Consider the following 14,659-nt stretch of genomic DNA (forward strand, 5'->3'; position numbering starts at 1 on the left):
CCGATCATCAAGCCATGCTGTGGCAGCATCCCACATAAAATAGAGGAAGATTGGCATAGATGATAGCTCAGGGCCAATCTTACTCACACACACAAAAATAATAAAATAAATAAATAAAAATTTTAAAAAATGCTTGTTTAAGGTATTATACTTGCATATTTTATATGCAAATTTATTCCACATCCTCACAAGCAGCTCTGTCTCTCTCTTACTCCTCCCAGGCCTTTATCCCACCCTTCATCCCCAAGAGAGTTGGAAATTCGTGGTAGTGGAAATTACAAACAAAATAAAACCTATAGTCTTTCTATTTCCTTCTTTGATACTTGCTGTCTTCTGCTTTTGATTCTTTGATTGCAGATTATAGGATAGCTTTTTTAATTTTAGATGAATTCAAGGCAGAGTAAAATGCATAAGTGAGGTTCTAGCCTAGAAATGGGACACAGCTTCGGCAACAGCAAGACCTATGAGTTATTTACAGTAACCTGTGCAATACTGGACACGCATTGAGCACCTAATATATGTCAGGCAATGAATAGACAATGGACTTGCAGGTATAATAAGATGCAATGGAAAACAGACCTTGTTCCTTTTCAGCAAAACATTTTTTTCCAACATTTGAGACATTTGCAATACACAATGTGCTTATTAGAATAAAGGATACTATTTTAAGAAGAAATGCTCAGAATAAAGAAGATCATAATGTACCAGCAATAGATTAATATACCTGAAGTTATTGATGGTGCAGGAGCTAACAAAAGAGATAATGAAAATTATTGGAAAAGATTAGTTCAGTCATCACAATCAAATTGAGTATAGCTCAAAAGAAGGAAAAACTTAATAATAAGTTCCATTATGGCTTAAACTTTCAGTGATACCCCATATGATTTACAGATGAACCAAAGGAGGGAGTAAGGCTACTGTCTGTAGTTATATTAAAGAATGAAAGATACTAGACTGGAGGGGCTGTCTTGCCTAGCATCAAGCCTGGTGTACATATGAGTCTATTTAGATGGAGAGTTAGAGAAATTAATGAGTGATTTAGGTGTTAATTTTATAATTTAAAACTAAAACCAAGACCAATCTGAAATTATCTTAGAATATGAGCAGAAAATTGTAGTACATTTTTTTCTATCAGTTTGCTCCTTGGTAAACTTTTTACTACTTTCTGATGCTCAAACTTCAGTTCCCCTGTCTGTGCTCACATAATGTTCCTCTGCACATAAAAAAGGTAATTTCATGCCCAAATGGAAATTTCTGCCTGCATTTTGCATATAGAATATTCATTTACATAAGCAAATTCATGTTTTGAGGAAACACAACTTGTGAGTTCAACTTAGGTATCAATGGACAAAAAATTTCCTGAATATCAGGTCTGGTTGAATGACCGGAACCAGAACTTGTGTTAATTAGCCACCCATCTCTCCCAACTTGTTGATTGATATCAATCAGTTTTAGGCTTTATGAGTCTCCCCGAATTCATTCCATGGATTGTTCAATTAACACATTGCACCATTGCCTTTTGTGAACTGAGACTAAACTAGAGACAAATTGAAAACCACGGAGTGAGGCTGTTGTGCTGTTGTGATATCGTTACCTGAAAAATAAGAACTTCAGGTAAAAGTCTCGCCCCAAAGGGTGGAAATTCCCACTTTAAAGAGAGGATAGCATGTGTTTAAGGATTTGTTAAAATACAAATTTAAGAAAATGAGTCAGCATATTAGCTCCGTAAGAAACCTACACCCTGACTTTGTATAATCCCTTTGCTTTGCACAGACAGGTTGATGCCAAGACCAGAACGTTTCCAGAACAATTCCCTTCATCATATCCTCTCCGTGGAAGCAGATATATCTCCAGGGGAGGAAAAAGTTTTCCTTGACTCTATTAGAGTCCCTGGCTGGTTCTGAAAATTAACTGACAAAGACAGATCAACAGGAGAAAAACATACTCTAAGTTTTTCGTGACACAGGAGCCCTCATAAAGAAATGAAGACCCAAAGCATCAGTTAGACCTGAGAATTTTACATGAGGTTTGGTGAAGAATGCACAAGCATGGAGGAATCTGATAGGTTAAGGAGTATAGGTAATTGCAGGAAATTGGTGGAAAGTCAGCAAGATCTGTTAGGATTCTTGTCAGTGTACCCTTGTCTTCAGAGATAAGGATGTTCATTTCCTCCAGTTTTAAGGAGGGTACCTCTCGCTTGGGAGTTTTATGACCTGTTTCAGTGAAGAAGGGGGCCAGTCAGAGTGATCTTCCTGCTTCTGCCATTTTCTGAAACTCCTTCAGCTTAAGATATTCAGTACGCCAAGGTGCCACATTTTGGAGTAGTGTGTCCAGAACCCCATAACATTAAAGAGAAGATTCTGTTATAATGAAAAATCTACTTATCATATTACCAAATGTGATGGAGGATTAAAGCATGGGAGACCAGTGGGTGACCAAAGAATTGAGAAGGAGGGCGCTTCTCAGGACCAAGAGCTGCGAAACGATGGTTCCTTCTTACAGAACCACGGTGTGGTAAGTTTCTGTGACAAGATCAAATTCCATCTTGAAGATTTTGTAAAGATACTTCAGTAATTGCAATAACAAGAACTGTGGTTTTCCAGTAGTCTCTCTCTCTCCCTCTCTTATTTTTTTTTTTAAGATTTATGGTGTCTAGGAAGATTGCGTTAGATAAGTTGCAATACTGAACCTAAGATGGAAACAGATGAAATTTTAGCCGTGAGTGTGTGCACGCACAAATGGTCTTATTACAGTAATAGCATTTCCTTAGACTGTGGAATATTTCTGAAATATTATTCTCACTGGAAATTCAGATTTAGTTGTCTATATGGTAATACATACTTTTGTATTTATACCTTATATATTTTTAAAAGGCCCTCTTGGACTCCATTTGTTTTGAGCATTGGTTGCTTTAAAATTTTTTCTTTTCAACTATGTCCTTAATATTGGTTTGACAATTCCTTTTGAAGACTGAACATTAGACTTGAAAAAAATATAATAACCCAAATCTTAATTCAAAAGATTATGAAAGTGTCCACATGTCTTCACTGCCTAAAAAAACCCATAAAATCCATAAAATCAAATATGACCCATTTAGACTCTCCTTTGTCAGATTACCTTGGTGTTCTTGGCTAGAATTGCCTAGACACCTACCAATTCATTCCCACCTTTAGCAAGCAGATTCTTCCCCACAAAAGTGGTATCTCCGCAGGTTTTATGTTGCAGTGAACTCCTGTCTTCCATTTGACATACCACTCACCTCAGGTGCCCTGAACAGTCGCTTGTGGTGAGTAAACGAATTTCATATCAACCTTAATTTTTCATGTGTTTGTAGATAAGGGTTTCATTAACCACATTACCAGCTCAGGGGACCTCAAGGTGTATTACTTCCCTCTTCATTCCTAAAGTACATGTACAGGAATTTTTTTATCTTTTTCTTAGCCACATGGGTCTCTTGGAGGTGTCATGAAGGACTGTATCTAAATGGGATAAGTTAGACAGTAACCAATCACTCAGGCACGCCTCCTGCTAAAAGTGTCTGGCTGCAGATCAAGTAAAGCTAATCTTCTTGTGGTCTAGGCAGTGGGTGGTACTCAAGAGGTCAGCTAGCCTGTGGGCATGGGCTCAGCCCCTCCTGGTTCAAAAGCACCTGAACAATGACCCTCAAGAGGTCAATTGTTATGTTGATGTAAAGTTCGGGTGTGAGAATCAAGACAGAATGAGCATCTTTTTCCTCAGTGAGTGTTGGTTTGGAGAAGTAAGACAGCTTCCCGGATCCTCTCTCCTCTGCTTTTGATTTGTACAGACTGGTTGATGCCCAGCCCAGACCATTTCCTCGTACATTTCCCTTCCGCATGTCTTCTCCATGGAAGCCAGATGCACCAAAGAGAAGATTCTGTTATAATGAGAAAAGTTGTTTGTCAACTTACCAAATGCGATGGGGAGTCTGGAGCACCTGAGACCAATGGGTGATCAAAGAGTTGGGAAGAAAGGAACATCTCAGGACCAAGAGCCCTGAAACATTGCTCCATCTTATGGACCCACAGTTGGATAAGTTTTCATGTCAAGATCAATTCCATCTTGACAACCTTGCAATAGCAAGAACTGTGGTTTTCCAATAATCCCCTTCTTTTTCTTTTCTTTTTTAAAGATTTGTGGTGTTTAGGAAGATTGCATTGGATAGATTGCAAATAATCTCTTTATTTCCTCCCCTGCCTCCCCTCCCCCTCCTCTCCTCTCATCTTTGTCTTCTTTCCTCTCCATTCATCACATTCCTGCTGTATCTCTCTGGTCTGGGGGAACGAGCTCCTTTCTGCTCACTTAAGCTTTCTAAGCCCATACAATCCCCTCCCTTTACCTCTGCTGTAAAACCCTCTTCACTCTTTCTCTTCCTTCACAAAATACTTGACAGCTCATTAGAGCCAGGCTCTAACCAAATAATCTTATCCCTTTAGGAATTTCATATCCCTTCTCTAGGTGACAAAAAGAGCTCACACCTCAAATACTTGACATACAGCAAGAACAGGAAGGGAAAAACAATTCCCATTCAAGAAGTCTGAAGGTTTACATCTTTCTACACTCAGATACCAGGTCTTTTGCTCTCTGAATTTAAATTTATGCTCTCTCTTTAAGACTTCTTCTATTTAAAAGCTAGAATGTCTTTCTGATCTCCCACTAGTAAGTGGCATATTATTTTTCCAGCCTCTCCTCTGTCCATTCCTGTCTATGAAGTTCTGTTATCTGAAGGGATCTTAGAGGCATCCTCTTGTTACTCCTCCTGTTACAATAGAAAAATCATCTTGTCTTTTTTTAGAAGACTGAATGAGCCAGCCATTACTCCACGTTTTCCCCACAGTCCTAGTTAAGGCATTGCCCTTGTGATGCAGAAAACTCTTACCTCTTTCACTATTGACCAAGGAGAGGAACCTTGTTAGGGTTGTCCCCACCCTACTCTATTACTGGGTGATTAGGCAAACTCGGGGTTTGTTTTATGTTAATCTTAACGATTTCTCTGTATTCTTTTTACAGTATAATTCATCAAAAATTATGCTGTTCTCACTTCCGAGTAAACCCCTCTCCCCCCTCCTCTACCCCCCACATGCAAACACAGACTCACAGACACACATGTGTTCTATCTGTACTGACCTCAAGGCCATCACCAGAGAGATGCCCTTCATCTGGTGACAGACAGAAAGAAAAAGGCCCTTGCGGCCTGAGTTTGTAAGCCTAACCTTAAAAGGTGACATTAATGCCATCAGAAGAAAGGCAGTTTCGTATAGAAGGATCAGAGCGCAAGATATATCATCAAATGAAATTGGACACTTGAGAGCTCTTCACAGCTCATAATTATTGATTGGAATGGCAAACGGAGTAATTTGTAGGCAACTAGCTTGTGACACATTGCAATGAAGGAACCATATGTGAAAGTACGTGAAATTAACAGGAAGAGTGTTACTCCTTCAGCATTTTAGATGAAGTACACGTGCAATTTTGCAACTTTAGATTTGCTGTTTCAAAGACCTTAAGAGCATCTGTTAGGTATTGTGCGATCTAAGCTCTAACACAGCACATGCAGTCAGCTTTCTGACATGTGACACCATCACTAAACAAGGAGGCAGAAAATGAGCGGGCAGGTCACTTCTCACCTCATTAACACAGCAGGAGGGGGCTCTGGAAAGCAAGATGCCAGCAGAAGCCATGGGGCTTGCTAGTACCTTCTTTGAATAACAGAGAAAAGCCCCAGCTGTGTACTACCAACTCTGCCTTTCTGTTCTTTCTCATGTGAACTCTTCCCTCTTTTCTGACCTTTCATCAGTCTGACCCCTGTAGTGTTCATACAGCACCACAAATTCCTGTCTGTGGAATAGATAATTTATCCCTATTTTTCCACATAGCGGATCTTGATTTTAATACAATTATATTCAGTACAATATGGGTATACAGTCTTTAATGTCCTTGACAAGATTGAAACTCAGGACTTTACTTTTGGACACAAACATGGGGAAGATAATGGGAAATCAGATATCATTTCATTCTCTGAGCTGCTTCTTGCATAGATAAAATTATCAAGAGTTTACTTCTGTCCTTCTAAAATTTGTTTTCTATTTCTTCCTATTTCCCTTTCTTTATCAATCTTACCATCACGATGGGGTCTCCTTCCTCAGCCCTGATTCCTACTTGACTGCAATGATCAGATCCCTCCTGTCAGCCCACCATGAACAAAATATATATAATTTCTTTTTTAAGCCATTGAAATTTGGGATTATTTGTTACACAGCATAATGCAGCTGATCCTGAGTAGTCAAAGAGCTGAGATGTATTGGTCAAGGGCATTGTACCAGGTAGCGTGCTAAATACTTTATAATCACTATGTAATCAATCACTTGATTGATTTTCATAACAATGGTATTTGGAAGGAACTATTCTCATCCCCATTTCAGAGGGAAAAAAACTGGAACTTGCAGATGTTTAATGTTTTCACACCTCTCCTGCATCATTCCAAAATCTTTTTGCTTCATCTTTTCCAGCCACGGCTGCAGCAACCACTTCACAAAGGTGAAGTCGCACCATGTCTCTGCTAAGCAGACTTCTCGCTTCTTGTCTCCAGGCCTCTTCTGCACCGCAGTGGGGGGCAACCAGCCTTTGTGCAAGCCCAGCCCAGACCCCCATAATGGACCAATGAATATGGATATGGACCAATGATGTCTGCTGGTGTTAAATATCTGTGTATTTATTCCTGACCCACGGGGTCAGGAGACAATGGGAAATGTGCCCCTGCCCCGCCCCATTCTTTTCCCCTTGCAGAGAGTTCTGAGACACATTTCATAAGATTCCTCAGAAGGTCCAACAGTCAGTGTTCAGTTTGATAGAACATTGTTGAACTGGCTTTTCTTCCTTCTCCTTTGCTCCCGTTGTCCTGCATGCCTCCTCCCTCAGATCAGATGACCATGCACATTAATGACATGCAAGCCTTTGTCTCAGTAGAACCAAGAGTAGGACACTAACTAGCTCAAGGACACTGGCTTCTGTGCAAATCTAGGATCAATGAAGGCTCAGGGCAGAAACCCTGCCCCAGTCACTGCTAGGCACTGCCTTAGTAAGTGTTACAGCTTTCAATTTTTCTGTACTATGAGAAGCACATTAAGGAATTGGCTCCTCTTTGGCACTCTGTATTTTCTCATACAATAGTGGGTCTTTTCCTGTATTCTGATTAACATGTATCATTGTTTCTGTCTTTTTTTCTGAGTGAACACCTTTTGTTTCTTTACGAAAAGGCTTCCATGTTACAACTTTTGAAAAAACACATGTTAGTCTACATTGTAGGATTTTGATTTTGATTTTTAAAGTTACCTATATAGTAGTGTATTACACATGCGCTTTTCTAAAGGCTTCCTATCTAGGGATTTTTACACAAATTTTATAACAGTCTATCCATAGAGACTAACATATTATAGTGTACAGAAAACAAGACTGAGAATGTGCACCATCCACATATTTTAGAGCATGACAGGCTCATTTGTAATTTAAAATTTTCCGGTATCACATTAAAGGAAGTAAAATGAAACAGTCATAATTAATTTTATAATGTTTTATTCAATCCAATATATCAAAAATATTATCACTTCAACAAATAATCAATGTAGAGAATTATTAATGAGATATTTTACCTTTTTTTCCATGCTAAGTCTGTGAAATCAGGTGTGTGGACCTTACACCTACCACATGTCTCCATCTGTCCAGCTCCTCTCAAGCCCTCAGTAGCCACATGTGCGCAGTGACTACCACAGGGGACAGTGCAGGCAGCCCTAGAGCTTACTATTTTTGTTTGTAATTTAATATTTCTTTCAGCCATGGTTTATTTTACCTGTTATATAGGGGGGCTTTTTTTCTAGATCTCTGAATATGTTTAATCATTTGGAGAAACATTTTTCAGGTCAATTTTTTAGGCCTTGATTTTTTCTACTTCATTTATTTAAAAATGCCTAGCAAAGACCTGTGGTTCACTTTTTGCCAAATGTATTATTTGACCATTGTACAACTTCAGGGCCAAGTCTCGAAACAAATATATCAGACAACGCATATTCAGGATTTAATCTCAGGATAGTCTGGTTTAAAACATATTCCAGAAATACTCTGTGTTCACAAGCGGAAATCATCTACATTATTTAACGGTCCGAGCAATAGCTTACTAAGACAGCCTGCTGTCTTGGAAGAGGTACCAATGCGGCTAATAAAATATTTACTCTACAGAATGGCTCAATTGGAAGAACTACTTTATCAATGTTTTTAATCTTTTCTGCATCACAGCTTACTTATCTGTAGAATAGGGATAATTTAGTACCCACCTCATAGGAATTTTGTAATGATCAACTAGTTAATACCTAAAACCCCTTAGAACTATACCTGGTACCTAAATAAGCCTTCAATGAGTGTTAGCTACCATTATTATTACAATTACTGCTTTATCAGAATTTGTTTTCCTGAAATGAGAAAGACTGTGGAAATGCAACTATTTTGAGTATCACTATTACTAATAGTATTACTATTATGAGCACTACATGCCTATAAAAGATTATACATATAAGCATATATGTAAATACACATATACTTGAGTATGAATCACACTTTTTCTCTATCAGAAAAATGTAAGGTGAAAATTACAAAATAACAAGAAGTAAATAATCTATGATTTCTCATTTTTTCCCATTTCACAGTAAAGGAAAACATTTTCAATGTTCTGATCAGTTTAATTTTTATTTCAATACATTATCTCTTCCTTGTCAATATATTTGGGCAATTTCAACTACTTATCTACTCGTGGCAGGTTTGTTAGAGAATGCTTATATTCTGGCAACTTTTCAGGAAAAGATTCACGGCTGATAATTGAGTTGATGTTATACTGGAACTTACATGGTTAGATAAATAGATGGCGTGTGATTTTATGTGTTCATAAATATCAGTGTGTCTTTTAAGGTCGTGGTGAGTGGAGGGCTTCAAGAGTGGTATAGCTGCCATCTGTATGAACTATGGATTATTAGCTCTCACAAGAAAAGGAGTAAGTTTTCTTGAAAGGCAGTAAAGACCTAGTCCTTGACGTGTTGTTTGATAAAATAGTTCAGCAATTTGTTGGCCCCACATTTTTTACTATTTCTGATTGCATAGTTGGTGAGTAGTCTAAAAGTTGGCAAGCTGGGAAAATGGAGCTCTTATGGCTTGTAGGAAAGAGGATTTAACACCAGCGCAAGTAAATGGATAGTTGCTCATATGCAGTTTAGGTCCCACAAAGAAAGCAATCATTCTAACACTGGGTGGAAGATAGCTGGAAGTGGGAAGTTACTCATAGTGTCCATTATTCAATATTTTTTGGTGATGCATTCTTTTGCCCAAACCAATCATTATTCTTATATTTATACCCAGTGCGGTGCAAACTTCCCCTAAAACCACTCCATTGTGAAATGCCACATTGAATAGACAAGAAGAGCAGAATCTCTGGAGTTTGGAGAATCCTGCAAGGGTGCCCACTGGCTCCCCACCAAGGGTTTTGAGTTGAAAAGGTCTGAAGCAGGATTTTCCCCCTGTTAATCATGATTTTTCCAGGGGTAATACTTCGAGCACTTTCTTATGTCCCCCACGCCACCCACCTGCCTAGCCCAGGCTGCATGTCAATAGCCACTTTTATCTAGCTCTGAATAGGAAAACATTAGGTTCCAGTGAATATACTCTGAGCTGAAATGGTAAAGAGCATCTGGCACTTAAAAGAGACCAAATCAAGCAAATCTCACTTCCTTCAAGTCAGCTGTCAAGATTAAATATCATATATGAATACAAGTAGTATGGAAAATATTTATCCAAATATGTTTATTTTCTAATTTTAACATGCATAACAAATGGCTTATATATGGTACAGTTATTGAGCTAATAGTTTGCAACAACTTGTTGAAAGATATATGTCCTCTTGTGCCTACCTACTCCACAGTCAAGAGTAACGGTCTGCTGAATATTTTTATCAGAAAGAAGAGATTTAATTATTGCTATTGACTAAAAATCTCCTGACAGTCTGTCTTATGAGAGACGCTACAACAGTTAAAAATTAATCATGTAGCCTGATTGTCAGTATGTTTACCAGTTTATAATCAATATGACTCCTGCAGCAGTGTCATGTAAGAGTATGAAGTGTTTTTCTACAGAGAGTTCAGATGGACATAGGGCACCACAAATGTACTCTCAGCTTGAACCAGATGAACAAAAGAAGGTCCTTTGAAGAGCAAGGAGTAGCTGATACTCAAGGGCCTGCCTCCAACTTATGTTTCTCCCCAGGAATCATCACTTACAGTGTTTTTATTTCCCAAAGTCTCCCAGCATTTCTTCTTTGTAAGCTAAAAGATATAGAATAGAGCATCAAATTAGGTTACACAATAGAATATGAGTAAACAGACAAAAAAAGAAAAGAGAATAAACTGAGTAAATAGAAATAAAACATTTGCCAACCGCCGGGACAAATGAAATCGCCTTACGTCAGGCACCAAAGACAATCACCCCTGCACTGTAGCACATCTGTAAAGGAAGATAAAGAGTATGAAGCTTTAATAGTCAAGGAAGAGAATTAAATACCTCATCCTCTCCATTATCTGAAGGAAAGAGAGGCATTAGGGAAACTCACCAATGCATCAGATCGCCTTTGCCAAAATATAGTGGGATACAGACTACGAATTCGACTACCTTTTTGTTTCTGTTTATTATTTGGTTGGTTAATTTTATTTTAGTGTAGGATTTTGTCTTCCTTTTGTCATTGGTTTCTAAACAAGGATGGAGGCTCTTGGAAATCCCGTGAATAATTCCTCACACTAAGGAGCATCTCTGGAGGAAGCCTGGAAAGACTTTTGAATATCTGAGGACAAATCAGAGCCCATTGTGAGAAGAACCCACGGCCCCAACGAATGAACTGAGGTCCAGGATTCCGGGAGTCCAAAACGTGTGTGAGGGATTGTGTTCTGACCCTCCCTGCAATGGCATATTGATCTTCCCTAGAATGAGTGTCAGGAGCTCTTTCTAATCATGTGTAAAGGTAAGTCTGAGTTCTTTATCAATGCATTAAAAAAAACACCAGTAAAAACTGCTATCTATATTTCTCCATATGTGAAATTTTAGAAAGAAGAATTCATCTTAAGATAAACTGACATATTTATCTGTAAATGTTGCATATCTATATAGTCAAATGCCTGCATTCCTCCACTGTTCCTTGGGACCTCTTAGGTTAGATGACTTCTGGGAACTATTTTTGTTCAGTACATCCAAAAGCAAAAGCTATATTTTTAAAAAGCCGATATGTCATGTACTATACTCATAGAAAACCAAATGTTCTATATAGTGCGGAAACTAAGTCAATATAACCTAAATACTCAGAATATAATCCTGAGTTTGAGACTGCCCAGGGTAAGTTACTGTAGATTAGAATTCAGTTGAGTGTTGGGAGCATATCATTTTTATATTCTCTCCTTAAACCACCTCAGTAGCTAGCATATAATTGGGAAACAATATGAGACTGTTTACTTGCAGTAATAAGATCAACAATAAAATGTGCCTGTGGTGCTGGAATGTCAGACCAAAAGGTGAAGAATAGTATTGAGTGATCTGGAGTGGACAATAGCTAAAAATAGAGTCAGTGAAGATTGGAATTGGTGTCTGGGAAGTCTCTAGGCTGCTAGGGAGTCTCTGCCCCTGGATTAAGATTCAGGAACTGGAATTCAGTCCAGAATAGATTTGGGTTGGCTAACAAGAGCAAAGCAATCTATGTCCTAAAAGTTCTAGGCTGGTTAACAAAATGGATAGATGAAAGAGAGGTATAGTTATCACTATCAGAGAATAAGACTCAACCTGAATTGCCTGCAGGATACCGAAGGTGAATTTCACAGTGTTGAGCTGGGAGCTGTGGTTTACCCTCCACAGTGGCAGTGTAGGGGAGAAAGGCAGAATCTGGGAGAAGGAGCCTGATAACACTTCTGGCTCTCTAGTGTTTAATGAAGTGGAACTCTCTCCTACACTTTAAATAATTTACCAAACCCATAGATGATGCTTATGTCTCTTTTACAGAGTGTGATGTCAAAACCAGTTCAAAACTCTGTCTGATAAATATGTTATCCTCATAAATTTCAAATATCTCAGAATTAAAAAGTATAAAAAGGTATAAAACCAACTTTCTTGCAACTTTCCTTCTTTTTCTTTTTTTGAGGAAGATTAGCCATGAGCTAACATGTGTGCCCATCTTCCTCTACTTTATATGTGGGACGCCTACCACAGCATGGCGTAGGTCTGCATCTGGGATCCGAACTGGGGAACCCCGGGCCTCTGAAGTGGAATATGCAAACTTAAATGCTGTGCCACAGGGCCGGCCCCACAACTTTCAAATATACAATATGGTATTACTAACTATGTGTGGTGATGGATGTTAACTCTATTTATTGTGGTGATTACTTCTCAATATATACAAATATCAGATCATTATGTTGTACACTTGAAACTAACATAATATTATATGCCAATTGTACCTCAATAATAAAAAAAATCTTCTAACATGGCATGGAAATCAGGTACCCATTTCAATGTATATCTATGTCTGGGTTCACGAGATTAATGAACTTTGGTTTTCTCATCTGTAAGATGGAGACCATCACTGCATTTACTTCCCATGCTGCTGTGAGAATTCAATGTTCTAATGAAAATAAAAGCTCATCTCTGGAATGTCTGCTATAAAATAAGCACTCAAAAAATCTTCACTATAAGTAATCTTAAGATAGTATACATTATCTATTACCTATAATATTATATTTTATAATTCATAATATATTGGTAATGATATTAATAATGTGAGTTATGATTTATTTGGAGGTTATTCTTATTTTAATTAAATGATCTTCCAGTGATGACTTGAAAGGGAGCAGGCCAGATTACCAGAAAATCAGGTCATTGAACAACTAGTTTGTTGCACAATAGAGAATTATTTTGAAGATTTGGTGTAAGGGCAGAGATTGCCCTGCAGCTTTTTTAAGGCAGTTTCTCCGCAAGCAGCTGGATTTCTGTCTCAAGGGGCTTGTACTCCTGGAATTCCCAATTACTTGGCAGTGGTGGGCGCTCCCCGCAATGCATCCTCCGTCGTCTCTATTTTTGCAGATCTATTTCGGCAGGTCCCAGTTTCTCTGCCCTTGCCCCTGCCAGTACCGCCTCTGCCTGAGCATCCACTGTGTCTGCCCCATCTCACCTCTGCCCCTGCCCTGCATCTCTCTCTGCATCTGCTCCTCTTCTAGCCTGCCCTTCCCCCAGACCCCATCTCTGCCTTTGCCTCTGGGGGAGATTCAGCTGCAGTGGAGCACCCTAGATACTGTTGAAAGTATTTGTTGAATAGTTTTTCATCAATTGACTATTCTGCACATTAAGCTTTTGGTTAATTGACTTTCATGAATTGGCAAATTGAGATCCCTTGAAAATTTCAATACCAAAAAATCATATGCTTGCTTTTTTACTGAGTATTTACCTGACTCAGGTTTTCAATAACTGTTATAGCTGTTGCCACAGGTCTCCAATTACTATCAGTCTTTTCTTATCTTACGATTTTTTTCCTGAAGTTTTTTGTTTGTTTGTTTTTGTTTCTTTTCAATTCCTCCAGGAGCACTTTTTCTGGGCCAAGTAACAAACATGATTAAGGAGTCTGTATGCTTTCTCATGATCTTTTCTTCATAGTGGGGGCATTGATTCTCTTAGCAAAGGTGGTTCTGTCCTTGACCATCTAGAGATCAATTTTCTCTGCAGGAAAATGTGGGAATGGGCTCCAGTTCTCCATCATTCCCTCTTTCTTTCCATCTTCTTTGTGCCTCTTTCTTCCTTTCTCTTCCTGCCCTAAATGGAAAAAAATCCCCTTTCATTGTTCTTATTTTATATTAGGCTAAACTCATCACAACCTCCATTCTCTGACACTGCCCTTAACACTATCTAACGATGCTTTTGGAAATGTTCCTTTATTTCGTTTGAATAAAAATGAAGTTAATATGAAATCTGAGTTATTTTTAGAGCTCCCTTTGTGGTCACCTCAACCGTTTCTATAAGCTCTCTTTTATAATATTTCATAATATTTTTCTAATAGATAATATGCGTTAGCTTTTGAAAAAAGTTACAAAGTTAAAATACATAAAGTAATAAGAAAAAAGCCACTTACAACCTCACAAAGATACTTACACATAAAACATTAAATTTCCTTCCATTTGTTGATATGCATATATATTATACACACATATTTTCTTTTTAAAGAGAAAAAGACTTGTACTAACTCATTTATAACCTTCTTTCATTCTTCTTCTATATTGCAACATTTTTTCACATAAATGAATAGAATTATACTGCATTTATTTTAACAGCCACATGATATTCAATTGTATGCAGGTACCGTGATTTACTACACCAAATCTTTACTTGTGCCATTGAGGCTATTTCTAATTTGTCACAATTATAAATAATGCTAACATGAATATCTTTGTGCTTACCTCTTAAAGGGTCCGTAATTCCTTCTGATTAATTCTTGAAATGGAATTTCCACTTTCATGAGTAAACTAAAAAAATATGTGTATTATTAAGGCTTTAGACAAATATTTGCCAGGTTTTCTTCCAGAAA

At 38.0% G+C, this 14,659-nt stretch overlaps 1 long non-coding RNA gene across 1 annotated transcript; it reads left to right on the forward strand.

Annotated features, from left to right (window-relative positions):
• The first annotated feature begins 2,387 nt into the window (after nucleotides 1–2,387).
• Nucleotides 2,388–6,704, forward strand: LOC138919006 (uncharacterized). The gene is made up of 2 exons (XR_011428881.1): nucleotides 2,388–2,514; nucleotides 6,528–6,704. It is a non-coding gene; the product is annotated as an uncharacterized lncRNA (long non-coding RNA).
• Nucleotides 6,705–14,659: the final 7,955 nt, after the last annotated feature.

Source organism: Equus caballus, chromosome 19, assembly GCF_041296265.1.
Source record: "Equus caballus isolate H_3958 breed thoroughbred chromosome 19, TB-T2T, whole genome shotgun sequence".
NCBI lineage: Eukaryota > Metazoa > Chordata > Mammalia > Perissodactyla > Equidae > Equus > Equus caballus.